The 21926-nt window shown below is 36.2% G+C and overlaps 1 protein-coding gene and 1 non-coding gene across 8 annotated transcripts in view; one reads left to right on the forward strand and one right to left on the reverse strand.

Annotated features, from left to right (window-relative positions):
* The window catches only part of Dlg2 (discs large MAGUK scaffold protein 2), a 1944997-nt gene that overhangs the window by 150458 nt on the left and 1772613 nt on the right, over window positions 1-21926 (forward strand). The gene's annotated exons all lie outside the window — the stretch shown is intronic.
* On the reverse strand, window positions 5473-5576 carry LOC123459731. Its single transcript, XR_006636483.1, has one exon. It is a non-coding gene; the product is annotated as a U6 spliceosomal RNA (small nuclear RNA).

A 21926-nucleotide genomic window follows, 5' to 3' on the forward strand; every position in this document is an offset into this window, starting at 1 on the left:
GTAGTAAGAGCTTAGTCTGGATTTTGATCTAGTCAACTTGCTTTCAGAGAAAATTATATCAATGCAAAAAACCAAAAAAAAACCCCACAACCATTTATTCAAATAAATTTATTTTAATTTAATTTATTTTATTTAAATTAGAAGAATGCTCACTAAAATTATTTTAAAGATTTACCTAAAACCACATTTTATATCACACTTTATGGAATTAACAAAGCTAGCAAAAAAGTATGAACAGATTCACTCAATCTTCTCTTTAATGAAACTTTTCTTTTTGTTTATTTTTATTTATTTATTTGAAAGCGAGAGAGGGAGAGAGAGAAAGTGGAGGATAGGGAGAGAGAGAATGGGTGTGCCAGGGCTTCTGGCCACTGCAAATGAACTCCAGATGCATGCGCCCCTTTGTGTATCTGGCTAACATGGGTCCTGGGGAATCGAGCCTCTAACTCGGGTCCTTAGGCTTCATAGGCAAGTGCTTAACCGCTAAGCCATCTCCCCAGCCCTTTAATGAAACTTTTTTGGAAGAATTCTACAAAAGACTTGGAAACAAATAAGGAAACAAAATCACATCATCATGTATTGAAAGAAGTCATGAATATGGAATTCACAAATATTTAGTTACTATGAATGACTTAAAACTTAGTAAAGAAATGCATAGTTAAGAGATGGCTTAGTGGTTAAAGTACTTGCCTGCAAAGCCTAAAGGACCCATGTTCAACTCTCCATAGCCCACGCAAGCCAGACTAGGCTTGCCCACTAGGTGGCACAAGTGTATGGCATTCAATTGCAGGGGCTAAGGCCCTGGCAGACCAAGTCTCTCTCTCTTGTTCTCAAAAGAAAAAAATAATTTTAAAAAAGAAATGCATAGTTAATAGTGTGTTTTAAAAATAATAGTACTAAGATTTAGAATATTTTAACCTAAAAATATTTGCTATGGCTGGTAGGAATGAAAAGGAATTTAACCATTTTGGTTATATGCAATTTAAAATTAAAATGATACTTAAGCCGGGCATGATGGCACATGCCTTTAATCCCAGTACTTCGAAGGCAGAGGTAGTTGGATTGCCATGATTTCGAGGCCACCCTGAGACTACATAGTGAATTTCAGGTTAGCCTAGAGCAAGACCCTACCTGGAAAAACTGAAAAAAAAGAAAACCATCAAAATAAATAAAAGATATTTAAGTTATCATGTTCAGCAAATTCTCTGAGAATTTTTATTGGTTACTCCATAAAATCTGAGACAATGACAAAGATTTTATTTTATTGTGTGCAGAATATGTCTGTGTTGTGTGATGTGTTGTGTACTAACATTTGTGCAGATGCTCTTCTCTATAGCTCAACCTTGTAGTTTTTGAGATGGGTCTTTTCCTCAATCCAGTGCTTCCATCAGTCAGTGAGTCCCTCCAATTCTATTTTGTCCCCACCTACCCTAGCAGGCTGGATATAGACCTAGATGGTCATGCCCAGCTTTTTATGTGGGTTCTGGGGAGATCAACTTGGTAGTCTCTGGCCAGAGGGGCCTTGTGCTTAAGTGGCATGTGCTCTCAATTGTGGAGTCATCTTTGTAGCCTCAACAATGGTAAAGATTTTTTACATAAAAATTTATTTATGCATTATTCATAATAGTAAAATATTAAAACACTTGAACATATTACATTAGGTCACTGGTATTTAAATTATGCCATTTAGTAGGGCATAATCATCTATTAGGAAACTATGCAGGTATGTCAGTTGGCAAAAGTGGACTTTATGTTTTTCTTGTTTCTAATCCCCAATGAAAATTCATTTTCATATCAGTTGAGCTTCTTGATACAGAAAAATAATTTTGTTAATTTTAATTTGATATATTAATATGTTTTAGCAAAGAAGAAACTGAAGTCATATTGATAATAATTAAGGGCAATGGAGTGGGCCAAAATATAATAAAAATTAGATAGTGATGACAATTGTCTTTGTTAAGGCAAGGGGACATAATGAATGTTATAAAGGTCTAAAAATTCTTTGTTTATGCTTCCCTAGAAAAGGTCCTGAAACCAGGATTAACATTTAAGTGATTTAAGTGATCACGTAAAGCATCAGAAGGGCACAGGTAAAACAACAACAGACAGGAAGGTAAGGTACCTAATAAAGGGACACTACCATGCCAGTAACTTAAGCCTACTGTGAAACTGTTAGCTCAGAGAACCACAACCTCCATTATCTCTGTCACCCCAGTGACAAAAGAGCTAGGATATTTATCTACCATTCTGTCAGTCATTTTAAGAGCTGCTTCTAAGCATGAGGGAATATCTGTGTATTCTCTTGTACTTCAAGTCTGCATTTACTCCTTTCTACCTCCAGACAAAGCCTCCAGACAGCTATAAGCCTGACTGTTGATACTGAAATGCACATATGCAGGCAAATGTAATTTTTTTCCTGTAAGTAGGATTGCAACAGAATCTCCATACCTTAACAGTACTTAAAGAAGAATTTGAGGACAGCAGTTTAGCTGATCCTCAACCAGGGTGGGAATTTATTGTAATAATGAAAGAATGTTGATGTATCCCAATTCATGTATGAAACATTGGCTCACAGTAAAAAATTGCTAACACAATTATATGTGCTTGTTGACAAATCTTTGATTAACAATAGGGAGCATGACTTCTTCTTTAAGATCAAAAAGAACTAGACTCATCTTAATCCCATGAACCAATCATCCCACCAACCAAATGAGAAAATATGCTCTCAGTTTATATTATACAAACTATAATTTCCCTGTATTACAGGGGAAAAGGGACTCTGAATTTTTCTTTAATTACTATTGTTACATTCTGACAACCATATGAAATAATAAATGAATATTTCCATGTCCTATAAATCATTAAAATTCCAAAGCACTTAAAATTTGTTCCAAATGGCTAGCTCCTAGCATTGTATAGGTTACATTTTAGAGGCTTAAAATACAGTTTTTGAAACTCAGTTATTAGTAGTGATTTCAAGATTAAATTTATTTTTAAAATTTATTCCTTACATACAGGATATCTACATCATTCCCAGAATTTCTTATTTGGAATTTTGGCTAGTTAGATATCAGCATATTATCTATTAGAGACAAAATAACTTAGGTGCCTTAATATCATACTTAATACTTAGGGAAGTATTCCCAAATGCAAAGGGAATATCACTATTAATATAAAGTTTAGAGATTTGTTTGTCTTTTAAAAATTCTTCCTATCCTCCTTCAAGCCTCCCTTCCAGTCCATTGTCCTTCACTATTCTAGCTCTCTGACAGCTTCCTTAACAGGATAAGGGCTCATTAAAGCCCTAGGGAAATCTTCAGGAGATTGCACAGAGAAGCAGATTTCCTTTCTGTCTTCTTAGTGGAACGCCAGATTTAATTGATAAATTAGTTTGAGGCCCGTGAGTAATGTCATAGTTTCGTATTCCACAAAAATTCTGAACTGTGTAAATGATGCAGATAATTTTCATGCCTGCCAAGGACTCCTAACCCCACTGCTCTGGAAATCATAAAAATTTGTTTTGATTAATTACTTTGAGTCTCTGCATAGTTACCACTGACAATTTGCATTGTCTGTGATGGTGCATGAGTTTTGTGACTGTGCCTATCACTAAATCAGCTTTAAATTTTGTCCCTTCAAATTTGTGACACCTTTTCAGTTTGGCTCAGTAATTTGTTGACTGAAAATTTGCTTTTAAGTACTGCTGCTCATCCAGATTATCCATGATCTTGACAGGCTGAAAATTTTAGAGATGCTTAATATCAACAAAATAAATCCAAAGTCATTTTACTTATTTTATATGTTGACTAGTTCCATTTATTCACTAGCTATAATATTCTCTATAGATAAGTATGAAGATTAATAATGACAGAAGGTGGAGTCTAGGACCTGGCATGACAAATTGTATGGTCATATACAAGTCATTTGAGTTATATTTGCCTAGTTTTCTGACCTATGCAAAAGAAGAAAAATATTTTTTCACAAAGTTGTAAAAAATGCAATGAAATACTATAACAAAATGTTTTCATGATAATAAGGTACTCTATATATTAAGACATGCTTGCTATTACTACTATTATTGCAGAGCTTCCATTTCCTTGTTTTGAAGACAGATATGTTCCATGTTATGCCTTGGCATCAGGATATTTTATGGAGGAGCACATCTTAGAAGAGAACTTTGATATGTGGCACTTGTAACTTGTGAAGGTGGTGACATTGCAGGAAAAGTTAGGATGGTGATCAAAGTTTTAAACTGACCAGTGTTTTGGAACCTTAAGAATCTGTGTGGTAAGGTGGTGATCATCAAGATATGCCAAACCAGTCAAGTAGAAATGCATCATTAGGGCTACAGTGTGGCAGCCCTCATGACTCCAAGCAAACATAAGGCAATCCTGAAAAGAATGGATCCAGTCATTGTTAAGTACTAGTGAAGGTAAGACCCAGTTAGTAACAATATGTACCATGTACTAAATGCTTACAGGACATTGAAGTATGCCTTTTATGAAGCAAATGTTATTAAATCCTATGAACAAGTGTGTAAGTTAGGTCCTGACAGTACCTTCCTTTTACAGATTTGGAAACAACTCAGAAAGCTTAAGAAAAGCATTCAAGGTTGTACCCCTAAGGGATAGAGTGAAAATCAGATTTCACAACTTGTATTTTCAGTGGCTCTACTGTGTTGCATACTTTTAACCTCTGTTTTCAGGACTGATTATTTTCAAACTGCTGAAAATTGTGTTAAAAATTTGACCACAGGATCTTTGAGATGAAGAGAATGTTTTTCATCTGACTGAATCCTTTCTTTGGTACAGGGATGTTGTAGAATACCACATGGATAATCTTTGTTTTCCAGCACAGATCATGCACTCTGTGATACAGAGAATCAGTTTGTGATACTTTTCTTCATATTGAGCTGAAGTGTCTCTCTTGCTCCAAGCTCTGTCCTTTGGAGAACACCCAGTGGGATAAACTTTATTTTTTCAGCTGCCTCTTTAAATATTTACTATGACGTGTCCTTATCATTCTTTTTTTTTTTCAGTTGAAGTATTAGTTCTCTCAAGTTTTTCTCATATATTTCTCAATAAGTAATCATCTTCACTTCTTTTTGGTGGGGGAATGTGTCCAAGTTAGTAAACTCAAAAGTGAGTTCTGGCTGAGGACGGGATATTATAAGATTTTTTTTTTTTTTAATCTGGATGCCACTGGGCATGGTGCACACATCTTTGATCCCAGCACTTGGGAGGCAGAGGTAGGAGGATCACTGTGAGTTCTGGGCCAGCCTGACACTACAGAGTGAGTTCCAGGTTAGCCTGGGCTAGAGTGAGACTCTACCTTGTCAAAAAACAAACAAACAAAAGTCTGGATGTGGTTATCTAATAAGAACAACTAGGCAGTATTCATGGGCATTAAAACTATCATTGAAATCTGATAAGACTACCTGCCTTAAGATTTTGATAGTGCTTGTATTTTAAAAAAATCAGTGTGGAACTCTATGAATTTGGGAGATATCTTTGCACAGGGGCCATGCTAATCTTCTCTGTTTTCAATTTTAGTATACATGTTGCTGAAATAAATATTGGTAGTGCATCGTCTAGATAGTAACTATGAAGTAATTCCTATTAATTAATTAATTAACTTATTATTTTTGTGTGTAGTATGTGTGGTGTGTGTGCATGCATGTGTGTGTGGATGTTCATGCCCTATAGACATGTCTGCAGAGGCCAAAAGAGGGCCTTGGATATCCTCTTCTATCTTCTGCCTTATTTCACTGAATTAGAATCTCTTATTGAATTTGGATCTCACCATTTTTTTTCAGTTAGACTATCTCAGCAGTCATCCTGCCTTCAAACCCTCTGCCCTGGGGTCACAGGCATGCTTAGTAATGTCCAGCCTTTTGTGTGTACACTGGAGGTTGAACTCAGCTTCTTATGATTGTGTAGAAAGTCCTCTTACCCACTGAGCCATCTCTACAGCTTGAGATAATTTCTTAGGAATTTTAAGCCTTTGTTTCCTCATGCGTAAAATCGATTTGATTTCAATGCCTAATTCATAAATAATCTTTGAAATTTTGAGGACTAAATTAAATAGCATAGATAAATCTCTTGGTCAATTACCCTTAGTTTCCTTTTCTTTTTTACTTTAGTTTCTTTTTTTATTAATTAATTTTGTACTCAGTGAATATAGTCAATTTGTTACCATTGTTAGGCTCATCCATGTCCTACCCCCTCCACCTGACCCCTCCTTGTTGAGATATATAGGTCATGCATTCTGGAGTTAGCCCACAGTTATGGTTATGATAAAGTCTCTGCATATCATGACCCAATATTTGGCTCTGACATTCTTTCTGCTCCCTCTTCTGCAAAATTTCCTTGAGCCATGTTGGGTTCATTTTTGGTCTGCTTCAGTGATGTGGTGTTGGGGGCCTCTGGATCTCTGGATATCTGATTTAGTAGGAGTTGATTTTTTTCTATGTTGATCTCCTTCACCCTTGTGCTGGTTCCTGGTTCACCAAGAAAACAGCACCCTTGCTTGTTTCGCCAATTGTTCTTAGTTTCAGCCAGGGCCCTTTTGAGGTATGATGGAGTGGCTCTCTCCTTAGGATCTACATCTGAAAAAGAGGAGCAGATTCTCCAATGGAGAGTAAGTTAGCACCAGATAAATGAGATAGCCCTTACTTTTTAATAGAGAATTTAACAGGAGTAGGCCTTATTGTAGCCCACGATTGGTGGTAGCTTGATAGTGGAGAGCAGGCTTATGTTTGGATATGGTACTGACTTGTTTCCCAGATCCAGCTATGGGTCCCGTACCACTGAGGGGATCAGTTAGCCAAATCAAGAGCAGTTGGTTTCCCACCATGAACACCTGAGCCACAAGACACTGGAGAGGGTATGATGAAGACTGACCTTAATTTTCTACAGTCTGTCTCTCTCTCTTTCTCTCTCTCTCTCTCTCTCCTCTCTAACTCTTTTATATTAGTTATCTTTTTCTTCCTTTTATTAGTGGACACTGACCTGTAACTCCCAGTACTAGCATGTGGCTATCATCCACAATGAGATTTTGATCAGAGAGACAAGGTTTCCTAAAAAAAAGACAGATTTCTGTCCGAGTACTTGATGACCCACCAAAGGTTAGTGGTAAGACCCTACTTCTGAAGACACCTTATGTGGTTGACACGTAAAATGGAATGGCATGGCTGGAAGCTGGAAGAGAGTCAGTCCCCAGACAGTCAGTGTGTCTAGTGCCAGAAGGCGCTACATGGGTGACTGAGGGAAAATGACCAATATCTGTCCAAGCAACTCATGGTCTAACCTACTTAGCAGCAAATAACCTGTTGTGATGCTCACACAAGTGCAATAGTGGCACACAGCCATGGTGGGAAACCTTAGTTTTCTTTTCTGTGCAGACTAAAGACTAATGTTTTATTATGGTCCCTAATACCCATTTATAGATCAGACTCTTCTACTCTGAATTCATCTCCTACCAGTCTTTCCCTTTCTCTCTCTGTATTCCAGGCACACAGAACTCCTTCACTGCTCCTTGCATCCTACCTTGTTCTTTGTTACTATGAACTCAACTATTCCTTTTGAAATTGCACATATATGTGACATATACATTTATCTTTTCATGTCTGACTTTGTCATTTAGTGTAATGTTCTCCAGGTTCATCGATGTTGTCTCTAATGGAAAAATTCCTTTCATATTAAAGTTGAAAAATCATCCATTATAACATTTAGATTTCAGGCTGGAGAGATGTCTCAGTGGTTGAGGCACTTACTTGTAAAGTCTAACAGCCTGGTTTAAATCCTCGGTACCCTTGTAAAGCATGATGCACAAAGTGGTACATGTGTCTGGGATTCATTTGCAACAGCTAAAGGCCCTGGAATACATGCCCACAGACTTCATGGAATATTCTTTTAATCTCATCACTTGGGAAGCTGAGGTAGGGGAATCACTGTGAGTTCAAGTTCAGCCTGAGACTACATAGTGAATTCCAGGTCAGTCTGAGTTATAGCAAGAACCTACCTTGAAATATATATGTCTTATCTGTTCATCTATCTTTGAATCCTTGAATTGTTTGCATATGTTTGCAGATGCTTCCTTGAACACAAGAGTGCAGCTATGACTTTGAGAAACTGATTTCAGTACTTTCAGAAATATTTTCAATAAGTGATATTGCTGGATCATATGGTGGTCCTATTTAATTCTGGGGAAATATTCATATTGCAATCCCTAATAGCTTAGTAATTTCCTGTTAGCAATATCAACATTCTATATACTATCTTCTTTAAAAAGATATTTGTTTTCAAGGAGAGAGAGAGAGAGAGAAAGAGAAAGAGAGAGAGAGAGAAAATAATGAGAATGATAATGGGCGTGCCAGTGCCTCTTGCCACTGCAAGTGAACTCCAAATGCATATGACACTTTGTGTATCTGGCTTTACGAGTGTACTGGAGATTTGAACCCAGGCCAGCAAGCTTTGCAAGCAAGAGCCTTCGACCACTGAACCATCTCCCCACAGAGAGCTGAAAAATTCCAGTCACCTAGTGATGCTGTAGTTGCAACGTCATAGCACAATGCATTATTCATATGCTTGTGGTATTGCTGGTGTAATTAAAACTCCTGCACTGCCAGTCATATGAAATGTATAAATATCTACAGTGCCATATACTTGACAATGATAATAAATTTCTCTTTCTTATTTATGCCTTTAATATACTGTACTATATCTTTTGTAACTATTTGAAAATATAAATCAGCATACCGTGTAATGCTGTCAGTATCCATGAATATCTTGTATTTAATGTAGCTCCTGATTGCATTTTCTTCTCTTGCATTTGGTTTAATCTAATGTTGCTTTGGTCCCTATGCATAAAGTTCAGTGATAATGTTCCCAGTTGTAGACCATGTCAAGTGGTCTGCAAACAGAACTAAATTGGTTAAAGACTATAAGGTGGAAAATCAGTGAGGAAATATTATTTATTTTTCTCATTGCTGTGACAGAATACCTGGCAAGCAACTTAAGGGAGGAGAGGATTATTTTGGCTCATAGTACACTTCTCTGTGTCAGGGAAAGCATGGCATGTAGAACCGCTCAGCCCATGGTGGCAGGAGCAGGCAGCAGCTGGTCACATTGTTGTGGCAGACAGGAAGCAGAGGCTAAGGCCAGAAGCAGGTTTGGCTACTTAGCCCTTAGCAACCTCGTTTAGTGATAAGCTCATTGGCAAAATCCCATGTCTAAAAGGATCTATAATTTATCAAAATAGTGCCACCAATTGAAGACTCAGTGTTCAAACAGATGAGCCTGTGGAGGACATTCCATATTCAGACCATAAAAGATGGTTATTGTTACCCAGTCAGGAATATTCCACTTCACCAAGAACAAGAACAAGATGATGGATGTTTTTATAGGAGCTGCTTCATTGAAGATAATTATATTGATGAAATTTAGGACAGAACTATATTATGTTAGGAGAAACTTGCATTGAAAACCAGGTACACAAGTTTAAGTTTCTCTCAGTACAGTAATGAGAATGGTTAAAGTAAAATCTTTGAGAATGTTGAAAGAAGGGGATTGACAATGATCTTGAACTTATTGCCAGTTATGGATGGTTCAGACAACTCAATCATTATTCATTGCATAATATAAAGTGAGTGATAAATATGAGTGCAAAGGCAGTTGAGGAATTTTTGGAAACTCAAGCTGATTATGGAAGAAAACTGCCACTAGGGTGTATCCTCAACATGAACAAAACTTGCCAGTTCTGCAAAAGGATGCCCGAAAAGACTTCCATCCATCTGGAGACAATTGAGAGCCAGATTTCAAGTCTTTTAAGGGTAGGATAACAATCTGGCTTGAGGGTAATGTTACAGATTATAAATTAAGCTTCTTTATGATCTGACATAAGGACAACCCTGGGGCCTTCAAGCATTTCAATACTAAATGGGCTGTGTGGTTAGTATGTTCTTCCTTCTGTGTGTAAGTGTGCTCTATGATGTTTTCTCAATGATAAAATCATATATCAAGGCATTTGTTTAGAATGTACCATCATTGTTAACTGATACATACATACTGGAGATTTTGATTTGTTGTATGCTATTGAGTTGTATGAGTACTTATACATTTTTGGATATTAACCACTTATTGGAGGTATAATTTAAAATTTTTATTCTTTATTTTGTTAACTGTTTACTTTGCATAATTTTTAGTTTCATGCAGTCTCAATTGTTTGTTATTGTTTTTGTTGTCAAGTCCAGAAATTCATTGCCAAACCAGTGTTAAAAATTTTCTTCCTATGATTTACTCTAGAGACTTTATAGTTTTAGGTTTTATATTTAAGTCTGTGGCCCATTTTTAATTAATTTATAATGTAAGAAAACTGTGATGTTAAGTTTTTGTACTATGCCTAGCTGTGTGGATTGAGAAGCCATGTGTGAGTGCTTGTATCTTTTTTTTATTAGTATACAGCTCCTTCTGATGGTAACCCATGTTTTAGTTAAGTATGACCTAGTTTCTTCATAACCCAGTGTTTGTGTTTCGGTGTTGCTGTTTCTATAGTTTATTGACCTAAAATGCCTACTTCCATCTTAACCTGTGTACATGAATTCTGTTATTGTAAGGGTCAACTCAGAATGGCGTGTTACCACTGAAGGGTTCTTGATTGCTTACCATAAGTAATTTCCCTTACTTATAATCCCTTTTAATGAAAATATTTTCCATTTTGCACAGTAATTTGTATCACTAAAGCCTCAATAACTGGGACTAGGGTTTTCAGCTCTTAGATGTTGGTGTTTCTGGTTCTTGGCCCTTAATATTAGACTTTGATGTGTTTAACTACCATTGTTTGTGCTCTCTAGAGGATCCTGATGAAAACTGATTTATTATTATAATAATACAATAGAGATTCCTGGGATGTCTATGGAATTAAATGTTCTATCTCAACAACCTTTTCTTCCAGCTCCACTGGTTTTTGGACGTCATGTCTTACAGTTTTTCTCTTGTCTTACCACCTGGTACTTAATCTGGTTTCCTTTCTATTTCCTGAACATAAAATATATTCTGGCTCAAGGACGTTTACTTGTTATTTTACCTGTCCCTCCTTCAAAAAATTTCATGTTTGGTACATGCCTTTAATCTCAGTTCTTTGGAGGCAGAGGTAGGAGGATCACCATGAGTTCGAGGCCACCCTGAGAGTACATAGTTAATTCCAGGTCAGCCTGGGCCAGAGTGAGACCCTACCTTGAAAAACAAAAAATAAACAAACACAAAAAAAATCATGAGCCATAACACTTTACCTCCATATTTGCTCTTGACTTATTTTCTAATTTTATTGGAGGTTATCAATAAATTCTTGTTATTAGTGAAGGCTTTTCTGTCCACCCTATAAAAATAGTACTGTTGACATCTTGCTAAAATCCTTTGTTCTATTAAAAACATATTTGTATCAGTGTGTGGTACTGTGCTTCATATTACTTTTATTTAATTACCTTTGGTACAAATGGAATGTATGATTTAAAAGGATAATGACAGTGTCTGTTAGGTTCATAAATACATTATTATTTCTGGAAAATGCTATGACATTTGGTAGGTGCTCAGTAAATATTTGCCAAATAAATTCATGAATACAATTTTATTTTCTGACACAGGTTTCTATCTCTACATTCTCTTAGGAACATACAAAACATGACCTGTGTTTGCATCTTAAACTCTTATTAATGCATTTATTACAACATAATCTTTCTAAACAGAAAAAAATATATGCGCAAGTACTAGTATGTTTAAATAGAAAAAATATAGCATTGAAACTGATTCCTTATTCTATCTGCTCATAGTACTTAGAGTGAAGCACTTAGTAGTGAAAGAACAAAGCATCCACACTGCCATTCCATTTCTAAAAATCAGTTCTGAGGCTTTGTTGGAGAAATGAGCTGGGACTGTTGGAGATGTCCCATCTGATTTCTCCCTCCCCTTGAAGAGCTCTTAACTGTTGACTCGGAATAGACATGCTCTAGCCCTTTATAGGGATAGCTCTTATAATCTTGACATTCAGTTTTCTGTGCTAAATCTATACTTTCGGGTTACTAGAAGCTGAGATATATGTAAGTCTAAGTCAAACATTTCACTCATCTATTGAATTGTTTTAGGAATATACTTTGTAGTAAATCACTTTCACATGAGTCAGGATTACCAGGATCTGCTTTGAGATATCTCATCTCAGATCTCAAGAGAGAGTATTTTCTTGATTTACTTCTTTATTCTCCTATGCTGTGGACCAGCTAACTTCTCAGCTTCCCCTGTATTCAGATATGTGTATCATCTGTGGTGTTTTGGGGACACAGATGTATCTTTCAGATAAGTTTGGAACCCTCTCCTCTGGTTATCTGATGAATAGAGAAAAGAGATGAGAGGAGGGCTTGCCTCTTTTCTTTATCAGTGTCATAGTCTATTCTTTAAGGTACTCTCTTTCTGCATGTTATTTTTCTTCCATACAGTTCAAAAGTCACTAGAGATTGTTATTGTTTTTTTCACCTCACCATAATATTTCCCGTCATACCACATCCCTTATTAAGGAGGAGCATTGCCCAAACTGTCAGATCTCTAATTATAGCACAGCATAATTACAACTATGTGAAGTAATTATTTGTTGTGCATGCCACCTCTCATTGACTGTGTGGTACTTACATGCAGAAACCATGTCTTATTGATCGCTGGGGCTCAGCATACCACTATGTATGCATTAACCATGTGATTAACTGTTTTCGAACAAATTTTTAAAATGGTCAGCTGATATTGAAAGGTATAGATTGTAACAAAGTATTTTCTAATCATTACTTTATTTTCATTGCTGGAAAGAGCAAGTATTTTCCCTCTTTGATTTGTTGGCTTATAGTTAGTCATGTTTAATTGCTTATTGAAAACAGGCTTAATCTGCTTATACTTCAGCACTTGAAGTTTAATGGGGTCAAGACCCATTGATCAAGTGAAGAGGATTCCTTCTGTTCATGTGGTGCCAAGTGCTACTTCCCAATGCATTATCTAGAACTTGAAGATGGATCCTCCAAAGAGAATCTAGGATGAACTTCGGTTTTAAAGATATCTGATTAGGAGCCAGCTTATAGCAATTGATTTTATTTTGTTGTGATAACATCTTTGTATGGTTTGAAGAAGATCAAAGCTTCATCTATTTCTCACTAAAGAATTTGCCAAAAATGGATTCCTGGAAGGTTTAAAATTTTGTATTGTTTTATTAACAAATTGGAAATGTATAAATTTCAGATAAAGTGGAGTAGTTAATTCAGAAAAAGAAAAAGGTAAGATCAAGGGCTAAGTGATTAGCTATGACAAAATTGATCTCATTTTTTAGACCAAGGAAGCCATAGATAATTATTATTATTCTACAACTAACTTAAGTAATGGATAACTGAGGTGGTTGTGACAACCCAAGCCTATAATCCCAGTACTTGGGATTTTCATAATGAAGTTTAAGTTTAAGACCAGCTTAAAATACATAGTCTCAATAATTCTGTGTTATAGCTTGAAGGAGAGAGAGGGAAAGAGAGAAAGATGATGCTGTTGTGATTACCCATAACCCCACTGAGGAAGGCCTGAGTAGAATGGTGATGAATGAAATGAAATATAATATAGCATTATAGGAATAAGATAAATGGTAGAAATAATTAGTGAATGAAATAAAGGAAGGGGGCACAGAAGTGAGAAAATAATAGAGAATTACAGTTAAATAAAAAAGGAAAATGAATAGTAAGGAATGTTCCAAAGATGGAAAAGAATGATCCAGAGATAAAATATTATTTCTATACAATGCATAAACCAGATTAGATAAAGGCAAGAAGGAAAAAAATTGAAAACAAAAGTTTAGCCACTAAGCTAGAAAAGAGATATAAAGGGAAGAAAAAAGAAGGGAATGGGGTACTTAATAGGATGATATTGTATATATGTAAGTAGAAGAATAGATTAATGGGGGTGCAAATGCCCAAGTGAGGTCAGGGGAAGAGATTGAGTAAAGGAAAGGTGGAGGGAGAGCTAATCAAAATCTAAGAGGATATAAATAAATCATATGGAAACCTACTTTTTTTGGACAATGGAACACTCAGGAGCCGTAGGTTGTTGCTAGAAAATTTTCAGTGCCAGGGATGGGATAACTTCCAGTGAGTTGTTGGCCAGGGAGGTCCCTGATGCCTCCAAAACATTATAGGCCATTGCTGAGGCCCTTGGTTTCCCACCAGAAATAGATGGTAAGACCCTATTACTGAAGACTACACATATGTGGGTTGCAAGGCCACTGAAAATCCTGGTGGAACTGAACTGATAACCTCCTCCATGTAGACCAGCTGACAGAAAGCTGGAAGAAGCCATTCTGCATGCAGTTCAATGGGAGAGAGAGAAAACACCAGTGAAGATATATTTTGCCAGCTAGGCCACATGAGCCAATGGGTATAATAGTGGCATATTATCTGTCATGGTGGAAACCAACTGCTCTCTCATTGGACTGGAATCCCACTCTATGGGAGGGAATACATTCTTGTTACTGACAACTTAAAATAGGGGTAGTCATGAGCCCTAGAGGTATAACGTCTGCTGCTGTCTGGCTAAATGTATATACTATGCTCATCACACTGCCCAGTAAGCACTTCTCTTAATGTTCATACCCATATATTAATGCTACTCTCACTCTTGGTAGTGAACCTTCTCTTTTCAGATGGCAGTGACCAAAGACATCATAGTGCTGGAAAGAAGTGACAAGAGTACTCAGCACTGCAGTATCTCTATCACAACTTCCAAGGCTCAGGGTCTATTGTGGAAGAGGTGGCTGAAAGAATGTAAGAGCCAAAGGAAGGGTAGGACTCCTTACAATGTGCTCCCCCGAGACACAAAATGGCCTGGATATCCATGACCTCACCATGCCTGACACTACTTACACAAGACCATCTTGATAAGAGGAAAGGATGATGACATCAAAATAAAAGAGACACTAATTGAGAGGGGGAGGGGATATGATGGAGAATGGAGTTTCAAAGGGGAAAGTAGGGGGAGGGAGGCCATTACCATGGGATATTGTTTACAATCATGGAAGTTGTTAATAAAAAATCAAAGTATAGTATAAATGAGAAAGGAAACACAAACAGCAGCAGACTTTTAAGTGGAACCCTTTCAGGCTAAGTGGTTATAGAGTTAGTTATTCAAAGGGCTGAGAGGGTCAACATAAGACTGCTTGTCAAGAATACTGTACTGAACAAAACTATGCTCCAGGAATACAGTGATAAACACTTTCCCAGACAGACAAAAGCTGAAGGAATTCTTCAACACCATATCTTCCTTTCTAGAAAAGACAGCTTTTCAAAGTGAAAGAAAACGTGTGCAGCATGAAACACTCGAAGGTTCAAAATAGTACAGAATTGTGAAGTGTAGTTAGATTGATGTTTGAAACCAAAATTTTCTTAGTAAAATCCCATTTATCCAAAGTCCTTCATCCATATTCTAGAAACACATAGTTATGAAGAGGGGTGAGTGATATATATTTTGCTGGACAAAATCTATCATCTTGGGTTGGAGAGATTGCTTAGTGGTTAAGGCACTTGCATACAAAGCCAAAGGACCCACATTCGATTCCCCAGGACCCACATAAGCCAAATGCATAGGGCGATGCATTAGTTTGTCCTCAGTAGCTGAAGGCCCTAGTATACCAATTCTCTCTCTGCCTCTTTCTTGCTCTTTCTCAAATAAATAAAAAAATATATATTTAAAAAATCTATCATCTCTGTCATTTATCTTTATATATAACATAAAGATGTGATCAAGATGGACTGCATGTTATATGTAACCTAGTTACATTTTAGCCACTTTAAATTTTATTAATAAATTATATGGTATTTGCAGAAAACAGTCACTTGCAAGTACTTTCCTCAGAATGTATCTTTATAGTAAAGTGGTGTATGACTGTGTCAAACAGTATTCTATATGTACAGTATATCATAGTAAACAAAATACATAAATTCCTATCCCTGTTAGCAAGAGCATATTTACAAATACAAAAAGTAAAGGCTCAAGATCATTGATTGTTCAATGGACTAGGACATTCTCAAGGAATAAATTGCTGCTGGAGAAGTTCACATGGTTATTTGTTATGAATAAACAGTCTGCAGCCCCCTTGTTCTGAATGGTTAACTATAATAGCTCTATGTCTGACAATAAAATTTGACATGTGTCCCAAAATATCTCCATAAATATTTCTTGACACTCCTGAGCTTACTTTCTTATTTTGAATTTTGACTTATCAGTATCAAATGTGATTGCCTTTTCTCATTATTATGTAAAAGGACGAATCATGTTGTTCCCCAGTTTGAAGCAAATAGACTATAAAATATCATGCTGTGTTAAAATAAAAAACATGCCTCTGAAAGGGAAAAATTATTCAGCCAGAGCACTGTATAAAGAAGAACAAAAAGGAATATGGAATTTTTATGAACGGTAATAGACGAAGATAAAGAGAACTGTGTTTATTTATACCATGATTTCTCAGAAAAGGTATCCAATGGGAAGTCTGTGACTCTCCTACATACATTGCTTATAACTTGTCTGTAATATGAAGTTGGCTTTGATCTGATTAAATAGATGGCTCAGGCAATTTTTAATGAGATTCACAGTTTTTTCTTCTCCAAGCTTCCGGTTTTAAAGAGCCAGCACTATTTCCTTCTGATGGGTATTGGGTTATCTGTGCTGATGGGTCATAGCCAAGCTTCTCAAAGGAAAACAAGTAGAAATCTGACATATGCTGTTAAAGGGGAAAGTACAATTTAATTAGTATGCTAACTTTTTTTTGGAAAGAAACCCATGGATAATTGGGTAGGGAGATTAAATCATTTATATTGGATAGCAACCTGGGCCATATTACCAAGGAACTGGGAAATTACTGTCCTGTTATTACCTTAGCTAAGTCTTGGGATGGTTGTGAAAACTTCACAAATATTTCATTAGAAACAAATATACATAAATAAAACTTTCATTTTAACATGGTGTGGTGGAATATGCCTGTAATCTCAGCACTCTGGAGAATGAAGCAGTAAACTCACAAGTTCAAGGCCAGTTGAATTATGTAGTGAGGCTTAGACTAAATAAGCAAAAACAAAAACCAAACATTAAAAGGCTTTTTGTATTTTTGTTTTTATATTTTAAAATAAATTTGTTATCATTATTTGTTTTATTGAGGTAGGGTCTTGCTTTAGCCCGGTGGACCTGGAATTCACTATGTAGTGTCTGGGTGGCCCTAAACTGACAGCAGTCCCCCTACCTCTGCCTCCTGAATGCTGGAATTTAAGGCATGTGGCTTATTATTATTGTTTTACATATACAATACATTTGGATCTGACTTCCCCTATTTACCCTCTTTCTTCCCCACTCTCCTCCTAGTAATGCCCTTCTTATTAGAGTCCCATTCTATTCCCATGTCTTTTCTATTTTCTTTGACCCACTAGTTGAAATTATGAGTGCGTGGTTAATCATGGGAGATTATTTACTAATGAGTGTGAGATCCTTCAGTGGCTATATTACCAGAGTGTATGATTTCTCCTCTCCGAAAATCATGAATTGCACTATTTACTCTGGGAAGCATGGAGACTCATGGACATCTCCCTTATCTATGAAATATTGGTAGGCTGGGCCACTTTCACAGACCCAAACATAGACAACCAAATGGCAAATACCGTGAGCAAGCAAGCCCAAACCTGCAGCCAAACAGCAGGGACCCATGCAGAGCTCAGGCTACTCTGCGTACTATTAGGTTTGAAAGCAGATCCTCCTCCAAATACCTTAGGACTACACCCTAGGATTCATCCCCCAGTGATACCTCTTCCAGCTAGGCAGCTGTAAATTCAAGTTCAATTTATTTATTTATTATTTATTTATTTATTGTTTGCAAGCAGAGAGAAAGAGAGAGAGGGGGGTGGAGAGAGAGAGACGGGGGAGGGGGAACCTGCCAGGGCCTCCAGTCACTGCAAATGAACTCCAAATGCGTGCTCCACTTTGTGCATTTGGCTTTACATGGCTACTGGGGAGTCAAACTTAGGTCATTATGCTCTGCAGGCAAACACATGAACCACTGAGCCATCTCTCCAGACCTAGAAATTCAAGTTTAAACAAACAACTGGGCCTATTGTGAGGCATACATTCAAATTACTAAGAGTCCTACCCATCTGTGGACCCTGTGATACCACAACTGGCCTGCCAGGGAAGACATGCTCACTGACGCAATAATGACACGAGTGTTACCAGAGTAACCAGTTGGATTTGAGGTTCATTTTATGGGAAGGAATCCATGCTTGGCAGTGTAAAGCTTTTGTTTTGTTTTAAACAAGTTTTGTTTTAAACAAGTATGCTTTTTCTTTATTGTTAAACATAGAAATAGCACTCCTATTGTCCAGCAGAAAACTTTTTTTTTTTTTTTTTTAACTGCAATGGCAACAAAACTTCTAAGAAATCAAGTATAAATAAAAGTTACTTAGACCCGTTTTTTTCTTTCGGTGATACAAACAAGTAAATGAGCACAATTTGGGATGAATCATGCTGTACATTTTTAAATACACCAAATTCACAAGGGTTATATTTTGCTATCTTTTAAAGTAGATGTTTATTGAAAACCATAATTAAAATAAGTGAAATAATAGTCAACAATTCCCAAATCCCCTAACTTTATTTCAGAATGTCTTAAAACAATTGATTCCTGTATTGTATTGTAATTTTGCTTAAAGCAATGATCAAATCTTTTATGCCTACAAAATTCCCTTCAGATAACCCCCTCATAGAAAACTAATAAATATTTCATTTTTCATTCAATCAGGGTATATTGTCTCTCTACTATGTTCTAGACATTGACATTTGGTATATACGATGTGTATTCCAATCAAATATTATGAATAATGGCATTTAAACCTCTGATTTACTCATTAGCATATCATGAGTAGAAACCATTGTTACACATCTGCCAAAGAGGTATTAAATATAACAGAGTGTTGGACACAAATTTTAAAATCTTGGGTTAAATGGGCAAGAATGTCCACTAAGTTTTTTTTATTTATCAGAAAATTTACAAATGGATTATTTCTTGGTTTTGTAATGTTTCCTGCTTTTATTATTTGTTGAAACAATATCTTTCTATGTATGTAGTCCAGGCTGACCTTAAACTCCCTGGAAGCTTGTTGCTGCCTTTTGAATGCTAAGATTACATGCATGAGCTACCGTGCCAAATTCTGTTTTAATGCATGTGTGAAATGTAAGAGAAAACAGCAGATAGTCTTTGAGAAAATAAATATTCATGAGAGAGAGAGAAGGAAGAGAGAGAGAAAGATTTATTGAAAACCAATCAAACATGGCATTTCTGGAATTATTTAGCAGTTATTAAACAATGTACCAGTAAACTGAGTTAAATGAAAGACCACTCTAAGACAATGTTCAACCTAAAAGAGAAATTACATAAAAAATTAGATAATGAATCTGGCACACAACTATCATAACAATAAAGCATTGGTGGAACCTATAGATTATAAAAGCTGCAGACTTGGTCTCTGGAACAAGAGAAGAAAAATAATGACTCTGTCAGAGATTTTTGTAGATTTTCCTTTAATTCTTTCCATGTACAAGAGTAACCTGTATCCATCTAAACTTTTAGTGTGTGTGTGTGTGTTAGTATGTAGTAATTTATAAACATTTAAGTTAGTCTGTGAATTTATTTTCTATCAATTTTTATATCTTTGTTATTTTCTGGGGGTGCATATAGGATGGTAGGACAGCAAAAAATAAGGGTAGAAAAAATTATCTTCTAAGTAGATATGTAATTCTTCCAAGTAGATATGTAATTCTTCCAAGTAGTTGATTTATTTTCTATAGATTTCAATGCACAAGTAATTTTCCCTTGTGAATTTAGATGCACAGTTATTTCTGTCAATCATTTAAATTTTTTTTACTTTTAAAATCTAACTTATAATACATTTTTTGAAAAATATTGGCTATTTGTACTTCTTTTGAGTAGTATCTGTTCAACCCATTTGCCCAGGAATTAATTGGATGATTTTTTTTGTTCACTTTTTGGGTTCTCTATTGACTCTACATATTAATTCCCTGTTAGATGTTTTGCTAGCATTACTATACACACACACACACACACACACACACACACACACACACACACGCACACACACTTATATATTTCAATACATCACTAGCAATACATATTCCGTAGGCCATTGTGTTATTCTACTAATTGTTTCCTTTTCTGTGTAGAGGTCTTTTAATTTAATGTAGTGCCATGCCATTTGTCAACTTTTGGGGTTATTTCCTATGATAATTGGAGTCCTTTTCAAAAGTCCTTGTTTATTCCTATATCTTAATTGATTTTCCCTCTAGGAGTTTTAGAGCTTCAGGCTCTATGTTAAGATTTGTCATGTTGCCGGGGGTGGTGGTGCATGCCTTTAATCCTAGGACTTTAATCCTAGGCAGAGGTAGGAGGATGGCTGGATGGCCGTGAGTTCGAGGCCACCCTGAGACTACATAGTGAATTCCAGGTCAGTCTGGACTAGTGTGAGGCCCTGCCTTGAAATCCACCCCCCCAAAAAAAAATCTGTCATGTGTTTTAAATTGATCTCTGGACAGATTGAGAGCTGGGGATCTAGTTCCGTTCCTCTACATGTGGTGACAATCCTTGATGTTTAGAACTTTTGCAAAGAAAAATTAGTATCATTTAGCTTTTTCCATTTTATTAAATCTTCTAGATCAGTTAATGTTTGGTGTCTTTCTCTCTCATTTTTTGTTTGATGCCTCATTTCCCATTTTTGCCTCTGTATTTTATGAATTTTGAAAGTGTCATCACCAGCATCTTATTTCAGAAGAGTTAAAAATAAATGCCTCTGTGCTACCTTTTATATTTTTTGTAGCTGTACAATTGATTCTTTAAAGTGGAGTTCACCTTAACAAACAATACAGTTAATTTGGCATTATGCAGTGCTTTGTTGAAGGAAAGTGTTTTTTTTTTCTTCACATAAACATTTAACATTCAGCTGCATCAATCATCTCTCATTTTTTTCTCTAGAGTTCACCTCAGTATTTTTACCTTCTTATTCTCCCTCTTTATCATTTACACCTTGATTAAAGCTTAAAATAGGATGAAGTGATGAGCTTGCCATTGAAGGTCTTCTGTAATACCTACCTGTTCCTCCCCCCTCACTAACACAAGCTCTCTGTGGGTTTCTGCGGCTTCTCTCCTGTCATTATTTTTCTTTCCTTCTTTTCTTTTCTTTTTTTGCTTTTACTCAATTTTTGGTTATCAAAAATTTATAAATGCTTAGTTATATATTCAACTGTTAGAGATCCAAAACTGAAAAAAAAAAATATTTCCTTTATCTGTATGCTCTCAGACTGAAGTTCTCAGAAAAGAGCCACACCTGTGTTTAAGACTCCATAGCAATAAATGGAAATATGGGAGGGTATTTAACTTTTTGGGCTTATTTAGAAGAAGATATCAGAGACAGCATCTGTTTCCCAAGTTTCTTATAAGTGCCATAAGTTTACCTCTCTTGTAAATGTAATAAGGTTACCTGGTCATGCTACACGGTTAGACCTAGCAGGAACTAATCAGAGATTTAGCTAAGGGTTCCCATTATCTGTATTAGTTGAGACTTGATTAATTTTAGGTTGAGCATTATGGGCTGATATTTGCTGAGTATGCTGGATACATTATGCTACTAGAGGTCTGATAAAAAGGGAATGGCTATTTGTGCTCCACAAAAATTCTTTGGGAATTCTTTTAACAGTTTGGTGGCTTTGCTTATCCTCAATCTGATGCTGATGCACCATGCTAATGTCTCTTTCTCAGGACCTTCTTAGGATAACTACTCTTGTTATCAGCTGGGCAATTTCAACTTGAAG

This window comes from Jaculus jaculus, chromosome 3, assembly GCF_020740685.1.
Source record: "Jaculus jaculus isolate mJacJac1 chromosome 3, mJacJac1.mat.Y.cur, whole genome shotgun sequence".
NCBI classification, from domain to species: Eukaryota; Metazoa; Chordata; class Mammalia; order Rodentia; family Dipodidae; genus Jaculus; species Jaculus jaculus.